We start from the raw sequence: 21,712 nt of genomic DNA on the forward strand, positions 1-21,712 counted from the left end.
GTATCAAATGGGCTACGTGACTAACAAAAACTGTTTGCCTGGGATTTATTTGGTAACTTTCAGCTTTTTGCGGTTATTTAAAAGGACCATTGTCCCTTTGAATTAGAAAAAATACTATATATATATATATATATATATATATATATATATATATATATATATATGTGTGTGTGTGTGTGTGTGTGTGTGTGTGTGCGTGTATGTATATGGAAATTACATACACTTCCAAAAGTAACAAGAAACAGTGGGTTAATCAGTGCTGCCAACAAGTAGTGTCAGAAAATAGCTAAATGACGCACAGAAACTAGCTAAAATGGTTCAACTTACCTTAAATTATAGGTAACAGAATTTAGGAACAAAGAAAGTAAAAATTTGGTACTTTTTGTCTACTAGTTTACAAAGATGTTCTAATATTATTTATCTTTTGATATCCTCAAATCAAACAGTTTCACAATATAATTTGTTCCTTCATTGACTAGAAGTAATAAAATCTCTTCAATTATTTTCAACTTCAAATGCTGGGTATGTCTTGATAACACTATTGATCTATCACAAAAATATATACATACACATGCACGCATCTTAACAAGAAAAACCCAACCCAAACTAAAAATACACTAGAAACTAATCAAACAACTGACTATGGAGAAACCAGATTCAGGAATCCAAATTTACCGTGACGGATAGATGAGACTGATAAAAGATATCTAATCTACTGTGACAATGTAAGTGCTGTTGTAAACAGAAGAATTAGAAAAATACCAAGATAAACTACTTTTTTTTTTAGGTTTTTCATATGTTCTAAAAAAATTGACTGCAAAAGATTTAATTGCCGCCTAAATGACTATATTAGCAAGTATGAATGGCAAGTTGACCAAAATTCAGCGGCGGCTGGTGCTATATGTTGCATGGTTGTGCAACCGGATGTTTTTTTAATACTAAAACTATTTTTAAGTATTAATGTAGTGTATCAGTAAAAAATAAACCTCTGCTCTTGAGCACAAAAACAGTATTGATGCATTTCTGAAAAAAGTAAATTAAAAAACGGAAAGAAAGAGAGAGATTTACATTTCCGGTGGCAGCGAACGTTGCCACTGGAAGCAGTAATATCGAGCATATGGCAGCAAGCTCCTATCTGTTAACATGGGGAAGTGGATTTATTCTTGCATCGCTCCTATCTTCCCGTATAGCTTTCTTGCGGTTGCCTTTCTTCCGCAACTGGTCAGCTTCTGTAATAGTTACAAATTCCTCCGCTTAGCAGCGCTTGACTCAATTCATAGGGTGAGGGAGATACAGACGCTTGGAAAAAAGAAGTTATTCACAAAACAAACTCGCGAAAAACAAATATAAGTCTGGTGGTAGCAGGGACGAATCCAAGCTGAAAGTTTGGGGGGCGGTCGTTCGGAGTCAATAGATTTTATTTAACATTTATAATACAAAAGTGAAAAATTTTGGGATAAGATTTATTTTTTAAAAAACCCTATTCTGGGGGAGGATCGATCGAGTCTCGAAGAAGAAAATGTCTTACTACTGGTCTAATTCCTAGCTCTGTGTCTTTCGTGCACATGATTCTGTGTTCAATTTCCGGCGGAGAGCATAAATAAATATCAAATCATTCACTTCCAATACTCATTTGTCTTCTTTAGCCTAATTTGCTGGAATGTTAAACTTTTTTTTTTTTTTCATTTTCGAAGGAAAACATCTTAGATTTCATGCTTCTTTACAGACAAAAATACGTGGTTTCTGAAAATGGACTTTTTGTACCGTATATTTATACAAAGAAATGCTAACAAAATGCATATTGTCGGAGGAGAGAGGTGTTTCTGGACCCTAAAGAAAATAAAGCGGAAAATATTTGCGGTAGCGATGCTTTCTATTCAGAGAAACTTGGCGAGCAACATTTCAGATTTCAATAAAGTCATAGAAAATTTGAAGCCCAAAAGATCGAAGAAAGACCTTCCAATCTAAAATAATGCATAGATTATATAAATAAATAATTTTGTTTAACTGCGTGCATGCAATTTTCTTGCTTTTTTTTTCCTTCTTTTCGGACTAACGCCATCATTCATGGCTTACAGCACATACTATATATTCGATTTATCTCGTGTTCAATAACATGAGTGTAGAGGTTTTGTATATAAATAGTGTATAAACGTACATTGATAGTGGTTGTTTGAAAAAAAGGAAATAGCTTATATATTAAATCAATATTAGAGAAACAATTTAATCAATAATATATAAATAGAGCTTAAAAGACTTTCCTCTCCATATTTCCTGAATATTTTTTGGGGGGGAGGGGAACACTTGCGCGTACCTACATACCTTTGATATTGTAACATTTCAACCGGTGCTTGTACAGACTACGACCCGCTACTGCCAAAATTATAGTCCATAGCTAATGCGCATGAATTAATGGCTAAATTGGCCAAAATGGAGTTGATGCTAACATTTAGTCAAAAAAGAGATGTTCCAAAAAGACGTAAATTAAAAGATATAACAAAGATTTGAAACCTGCTTCATAACTTGTACAGTTTTGATAGGACACTTACATATTTCTTTCGGAAGTTAGGATCTTCAAGCTTTCTCTCAAATGTTTGAAAATCATCCAACGTTCGCAGAGACAGAAGGCCAAGAAGTTCGGATTCTTCGTTTATGGACTCTGCTTTCACACTCACATCATTACTTAGAAGTGTGTCGACTTTCTTCTCGACGGAAGATACTCTTTCACTAAGGTCAGCTAAAGTAGATTGCATTTGGCCAAATACCATTCTGATATCTGCAATAAATTTTATGAAATATTGTTTTGAAGGTGTTAATATAACTAGAAAATATACTATTTCACAAATCATTGAAACAATAAAATGTACACTCATGTCCAAAATGATTGTCGCATATCTATAACTGTCTTCTTGTAAGAATATAATTTGATAATAATTTTACAGGATACTTTTAATACCGATACTATGTGTATAATCGAGAAATGTATATTTGTAGAAAATTTTATAGGGAAAGAATTATAAGCACGTAAATTAGAATGAGTAAAACAAATGGACAAGAAAGTTTTATTTTCGTTTTATTATTCTTATTTACTGCTCTTTTGACATGAAATTTGCCACATACATGTCTTTGCCGATTATGCACATAAGAACATTATAAGAAATACAGGGCGAATTCGTTATCAAATTTTATTCGTAAAACTGCATATTTATAGACATGGGACAATAATTTTGGACATGAGTGTACGTTTGTGGTGGACAAACACCGTGTGCGTGGGTTTTCTCAGGGTTCTATCGTTCCCCTCCACTTTCTTCACTCCATCATTTAATTCATTCTCATCATCACCGTCTCCTTTAGGCTGCCCCGCATAACCGTGGGACAAAACTCAAAGATTTTATTTTAATATGATTTCGCTGTTCATTTAATCAGATATCTTGGGGGGGGGGGGAAAGTGGGGAACAATTAGGAAGACGTGTGTAGAAGACCACTACGTTGGAGAATTATGACCAGGTCATTAGAGTATGACGTCATTCATCAGCACTGCGGAAGGAAAGGGTTGATTGCTCAGAGGTAGAACGTAGCCTTTTGGTGCGACGGATCTTTGATTCAATCTCCGGCCTCATGAGTTTATGATGGACAATATCATATTCGTGAGGGTTTTCCCGTTCTCATGCCACTAATTCCTTCATAATCATTCACTATCATTAGTCATCCGTGTATCTTAACATTAACCCTAGGAAGACTAAACTATAATTGCTCACGTGAAAGACTAAGGTGGGCAATTTTGCTCGCGGTTGTAAATTCCAATTTTAACCCTACTAATGTATTTTAAAGTTATTTAATGGCTGCTACTAATAAATGTGAGTTGTAAAATTATTTTAAGACTTGTGAAATTTTATTTTAATAGGAAATATTACAAATATAAGTCTCAGTACAGACTACTACCGCATTTGGTTAGTAGACATGAAGTAGCTTTAAATACATTAGCCTGTGTAGACAAGTTTCTATACTAAACCTGAGAGTATTAAGTTTGCTCAATGTATAAAAGTAGATTATGTTAATTTAGTCATCCATTCAAAGAATAGATAAGCTTAGAATGATCCTTTTAAAGTAAAACTGTACTTCTCTTAACACTTCTAAGTTGCTAAAAAAGATGTATTTAGCCACCTGCGCTATTAAAAAAAAAAAAAAAAACTACCACAATAATGTGCTTTCTAATAAAACTAAATTTAAGTTTAGATTACAGAAGAAAATACAAAAAATTTCAAACGTTGTAAAATTCATTTGTTCGGGCAAAGACAAAAAGAAAGTGCGGGTAAATTTGACCAACCTTCGTCTTTCTATGGTTAAGGACATAACAGCGGGGTTATGAAGAACGGGACCTACAGCTTAAAGTGAGATCCGAACCACTACTCAGTTTGCACTCGAGAGATATTGTTCTTCATTTGAACTCGAAACAAAGGTGATAAATCCACAGATTCATCATTCACGGAGGTCAACTGATAGAAATACGTTCCAGTGATCTTGCATACTTGTGAATATTTTAGGAGCCACTTAAGAACCAAAAGGGAAAGAACTGCAAAGTGGAATCACTCTACAGTTATACACATTAAATCAATGGACAATTTTAAAAGACTACATAGTACAGAAGATCTAATATAGTCAAAGTCAGAAATATAGGCTTAATTTAATTTCCTAATCAATACCAGAAGTGACTAATAGTTCTGGACCATTCATACTATCTTTCTAAATAAAACCTTTATTATTATTATTATTATTATTATTATTATTATTATTATTATTATTATTATTATTATTATTATTATTATTATTATTATTATTATTATTATTATTATTAACAAACCAGTCAAACCTAACAGAAATCTCTGTTTCGTCGATCTACTTTCCAATGTTATAAATTTAGACACTTGATCAGCTTCTGTGGAAAAGTTTTGTTGACCGTCCGCTAGTGTGACAGACACTAGAGGCAGTTCGGCGGAAACTCCAAACTTGATAAAATAAAATCACAATTAAAGAGACAAGTTAAAAAAGTATTTTTCACGAATCCCACCCCCACTCAACTTGTGGACGATCAAGCCTCCGACAAGGAAAATTCAAGCTTAACCAATGCTGAAGGAGTAGACTGCTGAATAATTTATGATGTACTGGTAAATCGTTTGCAGAACTAGTTGACCTATGACCTCTAGTTTGAGCGGGTTGAGGTCATTTCTCGAGGTTGCGACCTTGTCCAATCGAATCATCAGCCTCAAATTACCTTTACTCTTAAAAAAAGGGGGCGCAACGGTTACTCTATTTTAATCTAAGGTAAACCTATTTAAATAAAAGAAACCTGGTTTAAAGCAAAAATTCCGGTTTAAGTGGGGGGAAAAGTTTTTTTTTTTTTTTAAAAAAAAAACGGTTTTTGCCAATCCTGAAAAATAGCATTATTTCTTTATTACATCCGTTCAGATTGCAAATATTTTTCTGAGATTTAAGATTCAGACTTCAGCTGGTAGAAAAAAAAGTAAACAAAACCACTAAACACAATCAAGAGACAGAAGTTAACTGTTTTTAGAGGATAAAAAGATTAAAATGTAAGCAACGAAAAACCTAGTTTTCCTCAAACTTACACCCTCGACTTCTTACCTTACAAACTTCAAACTAATATGCCAACTTATTTTTGCGTAATAATCCATTTTGAGTTATTGTTAATATCTAATAAGTAATTTTTCGAAATTCATCGTTCTTTTACCTTAAACCCAAAAGTCCATACCTGATCGAACCTTTCCTTGCACTTATTGTAAAGCGATGAAATGAGTGATATCATTTAATCTAAGATTGATGAAGTATACCTTAGAATAAGTAATTGTTACCAAATAAAGTCGGACATAAGTATTTATATTCTTCATTTGAACTATTTCAATTTTGCCACCAACCTCCGAATAAATATGGAAGAACATAAGGAACGAAAATAGGCATGATGCATTCTAAAATGAGTGAAATGTCCAGGTTTGCTGTATTTAAATATAATCCGTACCGATTCTTGGGGAAGCCACATCAGTTAAAATTTGTAGTGTATCGGTGAAAGCTAAAACAAGCAAGCTTAGGCAATGTATTAATTCAAAGCAGTTTTCTCCTCGATTGTAGAGATAAAACGTAATTTTCATTACTTTAGCAGACGGCTCTCCAAATTTATATCGATTTTGTTGATTTTTTCACTAGATTTTCACTAGATTTCACTACTTTACAAACGCTTTACGAACCACAGCTGAGAGAGCGGAGGGGATTAGAAGCTCCGTAGGACTCATTTTTTCCTTATCTTTTAAGTTAAACACGATTGGCATTGCAGGAATTGTAGACGGTCATTTTCCAAAACTTAACATACAAATACTGGCATTTCGTTCCTTGCTTGTATTCAACCGCCTTCCGCCCTGGCAAATAGCTCCACCATAATATACTTACTTTCCCATGTATACTAATTTGCACGTAGAATTTATTGAGTTTAAAACACTTACATTATCATTTAACTACCTTCACTATTAATATGGGGTTAACTTTAGCAGATGGCTCTACCTAATTAAATAACTCATTTTAATGTGTTTAGACTTAATAAATCGTATCTGTTATATAGAATCCTACGAAATAGGAATTTAAGTATGTTTTGGTGGATCTAATTGACAAGGCGGTAGGCAGATGAATGCAAGCAAGGAATGAGATCAGTGGCGGCGGTTGGACGTGAAAAGTGGGGGGGCAAGACATGATCTGACTATTTGATATCAATGTTAGTTTTCCTGGTTGCTTGTTTGACGAAAGGTTGTATAACTATTAGGATACTGTCTTTTTCAGTTATACCGTATATCTTGTTTCATATTTTATTAAGTAAATTGACAAGAGCAACGCAAGTAGATACTAGCCTTTTGTACTCTGCTCATGAATATATGTCTGGAAAATTGTGTGATCAGATTAGGGGCCTATTTAATAACAAATATGCAAAACAAATAAACAGAAAGGATAATATTAATCAAATAATCATAGTAATGAATAATGAGGCTTGTTTTGCAAAAGTTATATTGAAACTTGAAATTAATGAACAACTTATATTTTTAATTCCACGAATGCTATTATATGTCTTATTACTCTTAGAATGACAGTGAATACCATAAGCATATGCTACGACATTTAAAGAAATACTTTTGCAGCTTCCCGAAACATGTTCGCTGCCATTAAGTACAGTTTTCACTTTCTTGGAATATATCAAAACTCAGCAATACTTAGAGTCACTCCACATTTCAGTTATACAAAATAATCCTAAAACCTAGAATTATGCTGAATTCACTAAATTTAATTGTATATACAAAACTGCATATGTACACCCCTAAACTCGTATATTACACTGCAAAATTAATATTCCTTACTTAGCTCCTTCGTGGCTAAGCGATTAGCGTACGCGCCTTAGACGTGGGAGACCCGGGCTCAATTCCCGGGTGGAGCTCACGTGGTTCGGACTCCACGTTGATCATTAAGTCCACGTCTCATATAATTTCGCTGCTGAACAAGATGTTAAACTGAAAAAATCAAATCAAAATATTATTATTAGAAAGAAGAAAATACATTTTAGGAACTGTCGATTATTGTACAATTAAAGAATAACTTGTGAAGGACTTCTTCTCTTGCGAAATGTTATCTCAATTAGTTTCAGAGCGGCTGACTAACATATCGATCAATTGCAAGAAGAAAAGAAAGTACGCTCGAATTGTGGCGCTCCAATAGGTTAATTTTTGGGCCATTTTTATTGGCAGTTCAAACGCAATTCCTGTAGCTTTCTTAATTCCACGGGAAGACAACCAATACGTATTCATGGAACGACAAATATTTTATGGCATCATTTTTATTCTATGAAGCAATAATACATACCAAACTTTATATTTCCAAATGAAACTATATACATTAATCGGTAATTTCAAAAAAGTGGGGGGCAACTGCCCCCTGCGCCCCCCCGAATCGCCGCCCATGAATGAGATGGCAGTAAGTACATATGAAGCTTTGGAAAATGACCGTCTGCAATGGTTGCAATGCCAAATGTGTGTAACTTAAAAAGTAGGAAAAAAAACGAGCCGTGCGGGGCTTCTATTTCCCTTCGCTCGCTCAGCTATGCTCCGTAAAGTGTTATGTAACGGCATATTTTTGGATCGGGGGGGGGCAATATTTTGCTTAAATCTTGTAGTTTCTTGCTATATATTCTGTACATTTTTTTTGGTTTAGGTAGGTTAAGTTAGTTTGGGTTAGTTTAGCTTAGGCTGGGTTATGATACTTGGGCATTACTCGAGCAGACGGTTCTACCAAATGTTCACACATTGCATTTTCCGGTTTCTTTTTGTAGAATATCAACTAAATGAGGAGCTATTGCATAAATCACGAACCAACTTGTGCTAGGTGGCCACAAAAAAAGCACGAATGCCATTAACCGAGTCAGGGCAGGAGCGCAGCAGGGGGTCCCGAGCGGAGCGAGGGGCTGCGTCCGTAGAGAGCAGGCATGTCAGCGACGGAGGATATGCACATAAACGATGAAAGTGAAAAAATACATAAAATATCCGCAATAATTTTTACATTGTGATTTTACCTAAATTCGTACTTTCTTCCTATATTTTCTGAGTTTTTGATGATTTAGGTTAGGTTTGGTTAGTTATGTTAGTAATTACAGTTACGTAACACCAACTCATTTCTCCTGTAAACACGGTGATTTTCCCTGTTTTTGGCCCCCAAGTTCCAAAATTATCTATATGTAACAGTATTATCTCAAATCTAGTGAAAAATGACCACAAAATCGATATAAATATGGTAGAGCCGTCTGTTAAAGTAATGCCTTAACGTGTTATCAAGTATTCCACCTATACATTTTTAATATGGTAAAGCCGTCTGCAGAAGTTAACCCTCTAATTTTTGTACTGATGTTCAGGGGCGCCCGAAAAATTTTTTCTAGAGAGGAGCCCATCTCCATGGATGCTATATTTGCTATATTACGTATACATTTTTGTAAGCCAGAAGGGGGCCCGGGTCCTACCCTGCCCTCCCCTTCGGGCGCCCATGCTGATGTTAATTGTCACTGACGTTAAAGAATCCAATGGCTAAAAATTGTATACATTATACGGATGAACACATACTTAAAAAAAAGTATAAGCATAAAATTCCATCCATATTTCGAAAGTAATGAAGTAACACTAGTGTATAAAATTATCCTAAAAGCGCTCAGCGCGCCAGTTTAAAACAAAAATCACCATTTTATTTTGTAACTAAAACTAAATTAGGGCTTACTATTACATTTTGTACACAGAGCTTACCTTTGTTTACCTTTTGGAACAAATCAAGCGCCGAATATCTAAGACTACTCATCAATCCTACAGATGGCTCCATTTTCTAAACAATCGACAAACGTCAAGCGTTTTGAATCAAGCTTGAAATAGGCTTAGTAGAAAGTTGATAAATTCAAGCTTCTCTTCAAGTTAAAAACAAGCTAAAATAAACGTTGATTGTCGCTTGTCGCATTCAAGCTTCTTTTCAAGTTAAAAACAAGCTAAAATAAACGTTGATTGTCGCTTGTCGCATCAACTGTACATTGCTAAGCCAAAATCAAGGGAAAGCGACCCTTGATTTAAGCTTACATGCTATCTGGGCTGGTGGGTTTCTTGGTACAATGGCTTTTACTCTAAATATTTCCCAAGTCCAGTTCTCGAGGTAACCTTTGTCAAAGATACGTTTTGTTTTACTTATACGAACAGTATCACCAACAGATAAATCCGTATCTTGTTTTGAACGTTGTAGCTTTTTGTCGTATAAGTTATGCCACACCTCCAGTAAATTGTCCTGAGAAACGTTTGCAGGTGCCATTTTAATACTGGAATGCCGACTTTCATTGTATGCTTTTACAAGTAAAGGCAATACTTTGATGTAATTGTATGTTTGATATTTGGTAAAGTGTTTCCACATACGATATTTCAATGTCTGATTAAATCTTTCTGCGATGCTGGCTTTAATATCTGGATCCTTTGTTGTAACATGTTGCACGTTGTGTTTCCTGAGAAACTTTTGTACTGTCTTGTTGGTAAATTCAGTTCCTTGATCACTACGTAGCACAATTGGTTTCCTGTCCTGGAAAATCATTTCAAATGCATTCACTATATCCTCGGCACTTTTTGATTTTAGTGGTACAGCCCATCCGTACCGACTAAACACATCAATCACTGTAAGAATATAGCGGTAATTGTCATTATAATTTTGAAGTGATTGTAAATCATTTAAATCACATTCCCATTGATCATCAATATTGTTGACAAGATAAAAATCTCTACGGAAACGACGACGTACAGGACGATGTAACGTGTAGGTAGGTTGTTTGTTTAACCAAAGTTTTATTTTGGCTGGAGGTATAGATTTTCCTGTGGCTTGCCATAATTTCTTTGCAGTAGAAAATGATGCAGGATGTGCAGGATTGTAATAAATGGATTTCAACTTTTTGTTCATGGTTTGTACGTTGACCATTGTGGAATGATACGTTTTCTTTTTGGTCGGACTTCTAAAACATCATCATCATCTTCTTCTTCTTCTTCTTCTCCGGAAGAAAATAATACAGGTGCCGGTTTTGGTGGTGCAGATCCTTCAGATGCTGGTGTACTATTATGCTTGACAATATAGTTTAATCTTCGTGGATTACCAATCAATTCTTGAGGTGTGTTTGACGATGCAAGGTAGTTGCAGAACAATTTCCAGCCTTGAGGATTAGAATGTTTCCTCGGTCGAGTCACATCACACATTAAATCTACAATATTGGATCCATGTAGTTTATTGTCGTTGATGTACACTGTTCCTTTATGATCCCACGTAATTGCGTCATCTTGTTTTAAACGACGGAATAGTAGTTCGGCTTTCTTACGATACATTTGTGGTATTGCGGCTAAAATTTCTTGTTTTGTGCTATCGTCAACATTCGGGACGCCACTATCAGGTTTCATTGATGTAATTGTAAGTGGTATTGGTTCTTCTTGTTTACGTATCACATAAAGATATTTCTGTAATATTCTATTGTACTGATTCCATTTTTCTTCATCACTTGGATACGATGTATTCAGTATAGATTGCATTTCACGATCGAGACTAGATTCTCGATTTTCACTCACACGAGATGATGATGCATGCATTCGTTCAAGCATTTCTGGTGGCACTAAAACCATCTTCTTTCTATGTTCCATGAAGTTTATTGTTTAAACAAAATACTGGATAACACACTTCCTACAATAGGTGCAAGTAATGCAGGTAAGAATCCTCCTTGTTGTACGGCTAAATGTTTCTTCTTTTTATCCAATGATTTTGTATTGTCTACGAGATAGCGGAGCGTGTTCTTGTAACGCTTTAATCTTGATTTCTGCGCACTTGTCAGTGGAACATTGCCTTTTAAGACATTATAACAACATTCACAAATTCTATGAATTAATGAAGCGTCTGCATTGGCAATAATAGCTTTACGCAATCTTGGTTTAGCTTTGTGCAGAGCACGTAGCAGATCAGCGTGTTTCACTGTAGGAGACATCGTGACAGACTAAGTCATTCTTTTCACATGCACAATAATTTAAACATGTTTTGTTGGTACGTAAACATAATGATGCAAATCGTCAGGAAAAATATTTGTACGAAATCGCATTTCATCGGGTGTATCTTGTTTAAGATCCATCAGTAAATAACCATGTGGATTTCTTGTTGCGTCTGCATAACTTTCTTGTAGAAACAGTGGATGTTCAGGCATGATTTGATAACTCATATGCTTGATTTGTGACTTGTCACGTGGATTTTTAAACAACACCAAATACGAACAATTTAAACTCATATTTCTATTTGCTTTACTTTGATGAAATACATTTTGTGTTATAAAAATCACACTAATATTTCGATGATGTGATCCTTTTGTGAACATATCAACAATATCACTATTCACTTCTCGCATATTGTCATCAATAATAATCAAATGTGGTCCATCTTGAGGCTGAAAATCTTTCATTCGTGGAAGCCCTTCGTGAAATTCTACTGGAACCGGCATTGTTGTATACACGTCTTGCCATTCTGCATAATACCAATATATCTTACGAAATTTTGCATTGATCATGGTTGGGAGATGTGACAGTAATCGCTTCACAAAATACGTTTTTCCACACCCACTAGGCCCTGCGAGAATACAGGTAAATGGATGTTTCCACTGTGTATCCATGATGAACACTAAAACCTTGTTTCAAAAATGATGCGTATTTAAAGTGAGTACAAATATTTTTGTTTTAGTTTTTAAATTCTTGCACTCACTGGTGTGAAAAGGAAAAAAACAGTTCATCTGTTTATCGAGTAGTTGAAAACCGTTTATTTGTTAATCGAATAGTTGAAAACCGTTTATTTGTTAATCGAATAGTTCAAAACCGGATAAAGTTTAACGGTTAACCGTGAAAGCTGATTACTGTTTGATTTAAATTCTATTTGAAAAATTTTTCGTTTCAAATTTGTTTTGAAATTTTTGTTTCAAAAATTTTGTTTATAAATTTTTTTCAATTTTTTTTTTAAATTTTTTGTTTCAAATTTTTGTTTGTAAATTTATTGTTTCAAAATTTTTTGTTTGAAAATTTTTCGTTTCAATTTTTTTTTGTTGAAAATTTTTCGTTTCAAAATTTTTGTTTCAAATTTTTTTGTTTCAAAATTTTTCGTTTCAAATTTTTGTTTTGAAAAATTTTTAGTTTCAAGATTTTTGTTTAAAAGTTTTCGTTTCAATTTTTGTTTTGATTTTTTTTTAGTTTGAAAAGTTGAAAAAAAAGTTTTAAATCCCAAGAATCTTTCCTATCAAAGTTTCCACCTAATTCCTAGAGAACATTGACCAGGGACCTCGTCGCGCATCAAAACCAAATCATCGATCACGTGACTGTACTACACCCGAAGGGTCCTACCAAATTGAAAGGGGATACCCGTCCATACTTTATCAAATAGGATAAATTGAGTCAGTAACCGAACACGTGGTTGTACTTAAAATTTTGACAATAGGACCACCGAAACATATTGAGGTCCTGTATTATGCTTAAATTGGACAATTTCAGTGGACCCCCCATTGCCAAAATTTAAGAAGGGTGCAACAATATGATAAGAAATGAACCCCTGTAATCATAGAATCTCATCAAAGGGGATAAAATGAACCAAAAACCAAACACGTGGTACAACGTTTATATTTTGGCAATTTTGTACCCCTAAAAGGGAACGATGTGGACCATCCAAATTTATCATGATACATATTGAGGTCCTGTACTATAATACCAAATGTTTAAATTGAGCATTTTCCAAAATTTAAGGGGTGGGCCAAGGTACCCCTCCCGAGGTGCACCAATGTACCCATGTCTTATGATAGATAATGGACCCCTATACATGACCATATAACCATATAAGGTAATAGGGTCTCATCAAAGGGGGATAAAATGTACCAAACACGTGGTTGTACTAAAATTTTGGCAATTTTGTACCCCTAAAAGGGAACGAGGCGGACCACCCAAATTTATCATAATACATATTAGGGTCCTATACTATAATACCCAATGTTTAAATTGGTCAATTTCCAAAATTTAAGTGGTGGGCCAAGGTACCCCTCCCAAATTTTTCATGGGGTGCATTAATGTACCCATGTCTTATGAAAGGTAATGGACCCCTGTATACACCCATATAACCATATAGGGTAATAACACCTCATCAAAGGGGATAAATTAGGTCAAAAACCCCCGAAATTTGAATTTTTGGCAATTTTTTACCCATGAAAGGGAACGACATAGACCCCCAATACTGATAGAGGTACATACTGTGGTCCTAGGCTACCATACCAAATTTTTAGATTTGGCAATTTCCAAAATTTAAGGGGGGTGGTCCTATGTACCCCTGCCAAAATTTAGGGGTTGGGCCAAGGTACCCCTGCCAAAATTTAGAGGGGGTGGTCCTAAGTACCCCTAGGTCATTGACCCCGGGCCAAGGTCATTGACCTTTGACCTATGACGTCATAAAGGTCGGGGTCAAAGTCCAAACTTCGGCCAAGTCCCGCAATTACTACTATGTCGTTCTAGTATGCGAAGTTTTTCATAAAAGGTGGGCGGAGCGGAAAGCCAGGCCGGGAAACCGTACGTAAGGACGGGGCGCATAAATGCCTTGTACGTATTGAGAACTGTAGCTGGTTTGAGGCTCCAGGTAGTGCCAGTAAGACGCTTGAGGAGGTTTAAGCGTTGGTAGGCTTTGGCAGCGACTTTCTGAAGATATGGTTTCCTTGTGAGATGCTGGTCATAGATGATGCCAAGATAGGTAACAGTGCGAGTAGGAACTATGGGAGTATCGTGGATGTGGAGGGAGAGCAACGACGGGTTTCGGTGGACTTTTGAGCGTTTGCGTGGCGGAATGAAAGTGATGGCTTGTGTTTTGGTTGGATTTATAGAGAGACTCCACTTAGTGCACCAGCGAGTAAAACGATTAATAGCCTCTTGCAGGTCCTGATTAATCTGGCGAATAGTCTTTCCTAAGGCTAGCAAAGCAGTATCATCCGCGTATTGAAAAAGATATATGTCAGGAGGAAGCGGAGGAAAATCTGCTACAAAAAGGATGTACAAAAGCGGTGAGAGAGCTGAACCCTGAGGTACTCCCGACAAAAGAAAAATGGGATGAGACAACTGACCGTTAATGTAGACGTAAGAGAGGCGACCAACCAGAAAGTGATAGATGAAACGGATATAGGCAACGGGAAATTTGAGCTGAATGAGCTTGTGAAGAATTGCCAGGTGCCAAACTTTGTCAAAAGCTTTTTCGAGGTCAAATAACAGAAGGCAAGAAGGTTTGACGGAATTATAATGTGAGGTGATGAGACTGGTGGCCAGGTCCTTCTCAGGCTGCGCTTTTATAAAAGGCTTCTTGGTGGTTCGTTCCTCCTCGGGCTCCGTCGTCTTGTTTTCGTGTCTTCCGTGTTGACTTCTCGTCTGCTTCACTGTTTGTAATCAATAACACGTGTTGCATTGACATGTGCTTCTGTTATGATGTGGGGATCCTTACGATAACAATAACAAATGAAATAAGCAATCTCTTATTATAAAATCCAATAAGGGTAGTTTAATTTTGTAGGTGAGTCTTTATTCGCATGAAGTTTCACGAATATGTCTTATAATTTCGTTTCTTATTTCACAAGAAAATGTTTCGTTAATAATTGCAGTATAACATGATATTGTTTAAGAAATAGGAGCGTGAAAGTTTAATGCGCTGGCCCATATCTTTCATTTATTTTTCTTAAAGTCGTATAAACAATTAACTTATTTGTACTCCATTTCTTAACTTCAATTGTGGAATTTGAAATGCTACAATTCATTTATTCCTTATTAAGCCTATTTTTCCTTTCAGAGAGCAAAGAAACGATGCACGACAAGGAACGAGAATATGAATTGTATACCTTCCACATCCAGCCATTATAAACTTGATGCTCTGAAATTCGCGGTTTACTCGTCGTATTTGGGATGAACCAAACCAAGAAAACAAAATTAGCGTTGATGAAATACACAAGTTATGGCATATAAATCGTTGTCATGCCTTATAGCATAGCCTACAAATCGCTTTTAGATTGATTGTTTTAGTCTTCATGAGTAACGATATTCTGATAACACGAGTTTCATTCCATCACACCGATCTCGTATCCCTCTTGTTTGCACAACCAGTTCGCTCTGTCCTGGTTGTAATCGTCATACCTCGGCCAATTCGAAAGACATCTAGGCTTTGCAATTTAAGTTGTCAACATCGACCTCCTTTATCTTTACTTCTCTTGATTTCGAAGGTTTTCATTTTAAAGAGGTTAGGTGAATATCAGACTACAATGCAACGCACATTCATGTCCAAAATGATTGTCGCATATATATAACTGTCTTCTTGTAAGAATATAATTTGATAATAATTTTGCAGGGCACTTTTAATACTGACACTGTGTATAGTCGAGAAATGCATATTTGTGGTAAATTTCATAGGAAAAGAATTATAAATACGAAAATTAGAATTAGTAAAAAAAAATGTTGCTAAATGGACAAGAAAGTTTTATTTTCGTTTTATTGTTCTTATTTACTGCTCCTTTGACTTAAAATTTGCCGCACACATGTCTTTGCCGATTATACACATACTAACATTATAACAAATACCAGGCGAATTCGTTATCAAATTAATTTCCTTCAACAACATATTTATAGACATACAACAATAATTTTGGACATGAGTGCACATTAAAGAACAAAAACTTTCAGCCCAACTTGGACTCGAATTCTGGCCTCCAACTCGATAGACAGACATCTTACTGTCTAACTACGCTACTGCGCCTCCTTTCAAGATATAAAGCGTGTGTTTCCTCAGAAGATAAAAAATTACTACTGTTCGTGGGAATGGCAATTGGTAAAGGGTAAGAAGATGCTAGTTTAGTAAAATTTTGATAAAAATACATTGTTGAAGCTGTGGTTCATCCTCGATTTCTTCTCCAGTCCCCTCCACAAAAAATCTTGGACAAGCATTTTAGGAAGTTCAACGATTTAGGTAAGATTGAAAACTAAAACTAAGGCATTAATAAATATTTTGGAACGTTTCTTAGATTCACTCAGTGCTCGTTTGAACCTTTAAGCTCTTCTTTCGTGCATCATGCGTAAGTTCTCCAGTTTCTGCTGTTCTACTATTCTCACAATTATTTGTTTTGGATTTTAGTTTGTTGTTCTTTGAAGAAGCAACAAGTGTTTGCTTAACTGTGGTCTACCAGCCTCAGGTTAAAATTAACTGTGAAGTATTTGATGAAAATGATAGGTCTAAGTAATGATAGTATCAGGACACTTAGCTTTAAACAACGCGTACAGTTTCAACACAGAAAGCACATCTGAAAGATATTTGACCGCATGGGAAGAGCAATATGCATCTATTGTAGGGAATTCACTGATATAAAAATGAAGCCTCAGAAGTTTTTCTCGGATTTCTTCAAAGACAGGCACGTAGCTAAGGGGTGGGTCCGGGGTGTCCGGACCCCCCTTCAGAACCGAAAATGAAAAAAATTAAGGGAAGATGAAACAAAAAGAGACAAGAAAAAAGAATCAGCGTTAAAAATATAAAGCTACAGCAAGCGCTTGATTACTCTTTCTGATGAGAAGTTTTATGTGGGGAAAACAGGATGAGGGGTCAAGTTGAAAATGGATAGTGTTGCCACGAGACGAGACGAGACGAGACTTCAAGCTGTCTCGTCTCGTCTCGTACAAAGCATTCTTGTCTCGTCTCGTACAAAGCATGTCTTGTCTCGTCTCGAAAAGATATGCTCGTCTCGTCTCGTGTCTCGTCTCGTTTTGTCTCGTCTTGTCTCGTAAAATATTGTAGCATATCATACGAACGAAAGTAAAATGTAGCAGACTGCACCATGCTGATCAAGGTACAACAAAGTTATTACTCAGAACCTAGAAGACAAGAAATGTCACGGTAGCTACACCGTGAAGCATTCACCTCTGGTGCGTGTAGTAGTCGATTCGATCTCGGTTAGTGCCATGTGATCTTTGTGGTGAAAAAACGAGTGTGTGTGTGTATTCTAAGAGTTGCCTCATATCCTACCACTTTCTTCATTCTATTAATTTTCTCATCATCCATTCAGCGTAAGCCAAAGTTGCCTAAAGATCTTAAAAATAAATTCAAAAAAGCTCACATGGCAAGGATAAATAGTTTACAAAATGATATTTCTCTGCTGTTAGTTGTCTGATTCTCCTCGATCTTGGCTTTTTTTTTTTTTTTTTTACATTCTGAAACATTGAAATTTATTTCACGAGTTTCAATACACGAATATACAGTAAATTGCTCATAATTACATCGAAGACGAAGACACTTGATTCCATATATTCCAGAAAGATATACCTAGGTATATGCTTTGATTTCATATACTCCAGTCTTTAGGTTTTGCAGTGTTAACCCAGACCAATCCACAAACTACTTTCCATTTTAGCATGTTTAGATGTGTTGCAATTATTATTTAAAAAAACAATAGCTTGGCAAATAGTAGCTAATTTTAGTAGCTAATGGTAGCTAACAAATTAGCAATAGTAGCTAATTTTATTGAATAATGAAAAGTATTTATTTGAAATTTTATAGGTTACTACACAATAAGCTCTATTTAAAGTGCCATAATACTGGAAGTTGAACGACACATCGGAGGAAAGAATGCTTAGTGGACATTCTACACCCCCATTTTACAAATCTGTCCCCATTTCCCCGGGGTCTGTGCCCCTATATGGTATTTGTCCCGTTTGTGTAACATACTCATGACGGTACACCCAGATTAGCTAGTGGTGTAAAAAAATTATTTTTGGGTGGCCATTTTCGATTAAAGATGGCGACTTTTTAAAACATTTTTTTAATATTGTCGTGATCTCTTCGTGATCGTACAACGTACACCTTCCTACCAAGACGAGCAGTCTGCGGCGATATACCATTGGCTCGAAGGCCCCGGGTTGAGTCCCGGAAGGGTCATGTGTTTGGATTTTAACAGCACTTGTCTTTTCGTATCAGTGTCAGAGGGCAAAATTGTGCGGGATAAGAGGATTTCAGTCTGACACATTTGGGGAGAATATCCTCCCAGGTTACTTTCATGGGGGTAAGAAATTAGTAAAAAAATATAGGATATACATTTTATAGCAGGATTAAAAATATGGTTTAGTATCCAATTTCTTTTTTGTTAATTATGTTCTTCAGTGTTTGAATTTTGCCCGTTCTCATGATATTTTCTGCTTTCAACGGACTTCCATGAATATTATACCAAATGTTCTTTACACTTATCAAGTTCAAAAAGTTTTATGTGCCTTTAGGAATCCATTTCTGAAGATAGTTTAGGTTCTAATTAATAATATTCACCAGGAAAGGGAAGTATTCCCCTCCTCTTAACATGGAAGCAGAGGGCAATTTCGCAGTCTGGTCAGATCCAGCATTTCCGCGTAACAAAACAAAGACAATCTCTTCACCTCCAGTGTTATCGATAGTATCGTAAGTTTACTGAATGCAAACAACAATTTGAAGAGTTCGTCGACAATATCTTGGCTTTCTTTGTCCTTCGCCCGGCTTCCAAATTAAGAGCTGAATTTTACAACATGACTGCTATATATTGCAGATGCCCCTACGCTAGCGATTGGTAAAATGGTAAAACTGTGTGCGCGCAAGCGCGCGAAAGAGAGAGGAGACAAAATTTTAGTTACAAGATGGCGTGCTTCAATTGCCGTTTCGGTGCATTTAGCAAAAATAATACCGCCACGAGAGAATAACGACCACTGTAGTCTATTCTCTTCCGTCACCTCAGACAGAACTTTCAACTCAACTACAGCGTGTACCCAGTTTTCAAATTGAATATATGGTGGTGGCAGTTCGGTTTCTTGAGCTTGTAAAAATCTTCCCTGTCTTTGTTTTGTTTTCATCATTTCAGCCAGAAATGGAAAAAAATAGAGTTCCTCAGTCTACAGCAAGGGGAATTTGGGATAAGATATTAAGGATGATATTCCTGGAAGCTCATGTATCGCGATTGTTTCATTCAATAGACAGAGGACGCTTTTCTATGAAGGTTTTTCAACATGTTTTCTCACAAAGGGGGTTTTCCTTTTGCAATCTATATGACAACTGGCAACTTCATTCTTGGCCTTTCCCGCCAACGTTTGCATTTTCGAGACACGAGACGAGACGAGACATTTCACGAGACGTCTCGTCACGTCAAAAAGGGTCCCGTCTCTTCTCGTGGCAACACTACCATTTGCATTGTCCGTATAGGCTATAGGGTATAGGCCTATATGGCTCTTTTTTATTTTTTATTTTTTTTTACTTTTATTTATTTATTTACTTTTTGCCGAAGGATTTCAAAGGTTTTTTACTTTCGAGTTTTGGGCCTGCTTAAAATTCTGGAAATTGGGCCTAAGCAACTTTCCAGTTTTAATCACATGTATTTCCTCCGTATTTATTCCGTGTAAGGACCTCAAACTTGTTCTGTTGGACTTTGCTTATCAAAAGATTTCACCTGTCTTACTGCCTCCAAAATATGCAATTCAAGGTGGGGGTGGGGGCGGCTGCCCTCTTGTTTCCACTGACGCCCTTGTCTAGCGGCTGTCATATGAAACTAGCTCACACCCTTTCACGTGGTTTTAGTTACATTTATTTCGGACTCTTGACTGCGAAGGCATTATGTTTTGAAATAAAATTCATTTGCTGAGCAAAACTGAACCTTATTGAAAATGGACTTGGATCCAATGTTCTCTGAATGATCAAATACTACTTTTCTTCAGTACAGTTATTGACTTAAAAAAAAAAAAAAAAAAACATAGGGTTGCAGAAAATATTCTGAAGTTAGCAGAAGATGAAGTGTACTCCAAACAGTACTTTTCGAAAATTTATTATTTAAAAAAAATATTAGCGTCAGTATTCCAAAATAGCAATCAAATTTTGCAACTAAAATTTCGCCCGCCTCCAGGTGACCAATTGAGAAAAAAATATGGTCACGTCGGTAAAATTCTGATAACAATAAAATTATTTGAGTTAAATGCCGTAAAGAATGCCATGATAAATCCAATGGCCATTCGAAAGTCATTTTGAAAACCACTGGTGCTACACAAATGAAATTAGGTATTAAAAACCAGAGTTGGCGTGGGTCAATGAAAACTTGACCCACGACCCACTGACCCACTATCCACCGTGACCCACGACCCACCGTTCTTCGACCCACCATGACCCACTCTGACCCACGACCCACCGTGACCCACCACCCACCATGAACCACTCTTATCCACTGTGACCTACTCTGACTCACCAAAATCCATCGTCATCAACTTTGAACATGATCCACGGCCTCTTCTCTATTGACTAAAGAGATTACACTTGTAATAAAACAAGACGAAATTGTCACTAATCGGAGTTTGAATTTCTAGTAAATCGCTCAAGCACCACTCTGTTACAATAATGGTGGATCTGACCTTTACAATATCAAATGGTAAAGTTTTATCAGTGAGGAAATTGAAGCACTTCGAGATGGGGGGAAATTAGTGTGTGCCTAAAATATACTTGTACTAAGAGAGTATTCTTGCAAGTGTTAATTTCTGAACGCATTCCAAAAGAAACTTCTATTCACAGGAAAATACCCCTGTACAATATGGAAAAGATTATGGTTTCTCAGTTCACAGTATTTTTCTCACAAAAGGCTTGAAAATCAGTTTTTGATAGTGTGTAAAGGTGCTCGAGTACTCTCTGTGAGAGCATCTCCATAAAATATGCTCATAATTGTAATTTGTGTAATCACTAAAACACCACGTTAAATTTAAGTTACAAATATGCATAATTGCAATTATTGTGAATATTTATTCAAAGTAGTTTACTTAAAGCAAAGAAGAGACTTGTTAAAAATTAGGCACAAAGTTGAATAACACAAATAAGCCATTAGTAATACAAGTATATATTTTCCATAACTCGTAATTTGCCACCTTAAAACAAATCTGAAATCGGGTGTATTTCCTGTTGGCCTCCAGAACTTTTTCGTGGTAAATCATCCGCAGCGGAATGATGTCCACCCTTCAGCCAAGAAATAACTAACTCATCTACTTTGAGCTTGTCTAGCGGTGGGCCATTAACAATAATGAACAACAAGTTAAACAATGTTTGA

At 36.0% G+C, this 21,712-nt stretch overlaps 1 protein-coding gene across 1 annotated transcript in view; it reads right to left on the minus strand.

Annotated features, from left to right (window-relative positions):
* Nucleotides 1-21,712, minus strand: part of Pal1 (Peptidyl-alpha-hydroxyglycine-alpha-amidating lyase 1) — a 560,006-nt gene that overhangs the window by 115,448 nt on the left and 422,846 nt on the right. The window lies entirely within an intron of this gene.

Source organism: Thermobia domestica, chromosome 2 (assembly GCF_964235325.1).
Source record: "Thermobia domestica chromosome 2, izTheDome1.hap1.1, whole genome shotgun sequence".
Taxonomy (NCBI): Eukaryota; Metazoa; Arthropoda; class Insecta; order Zygentoma; family Lepismatidae; genus Thermobia; species Thermobia domestica.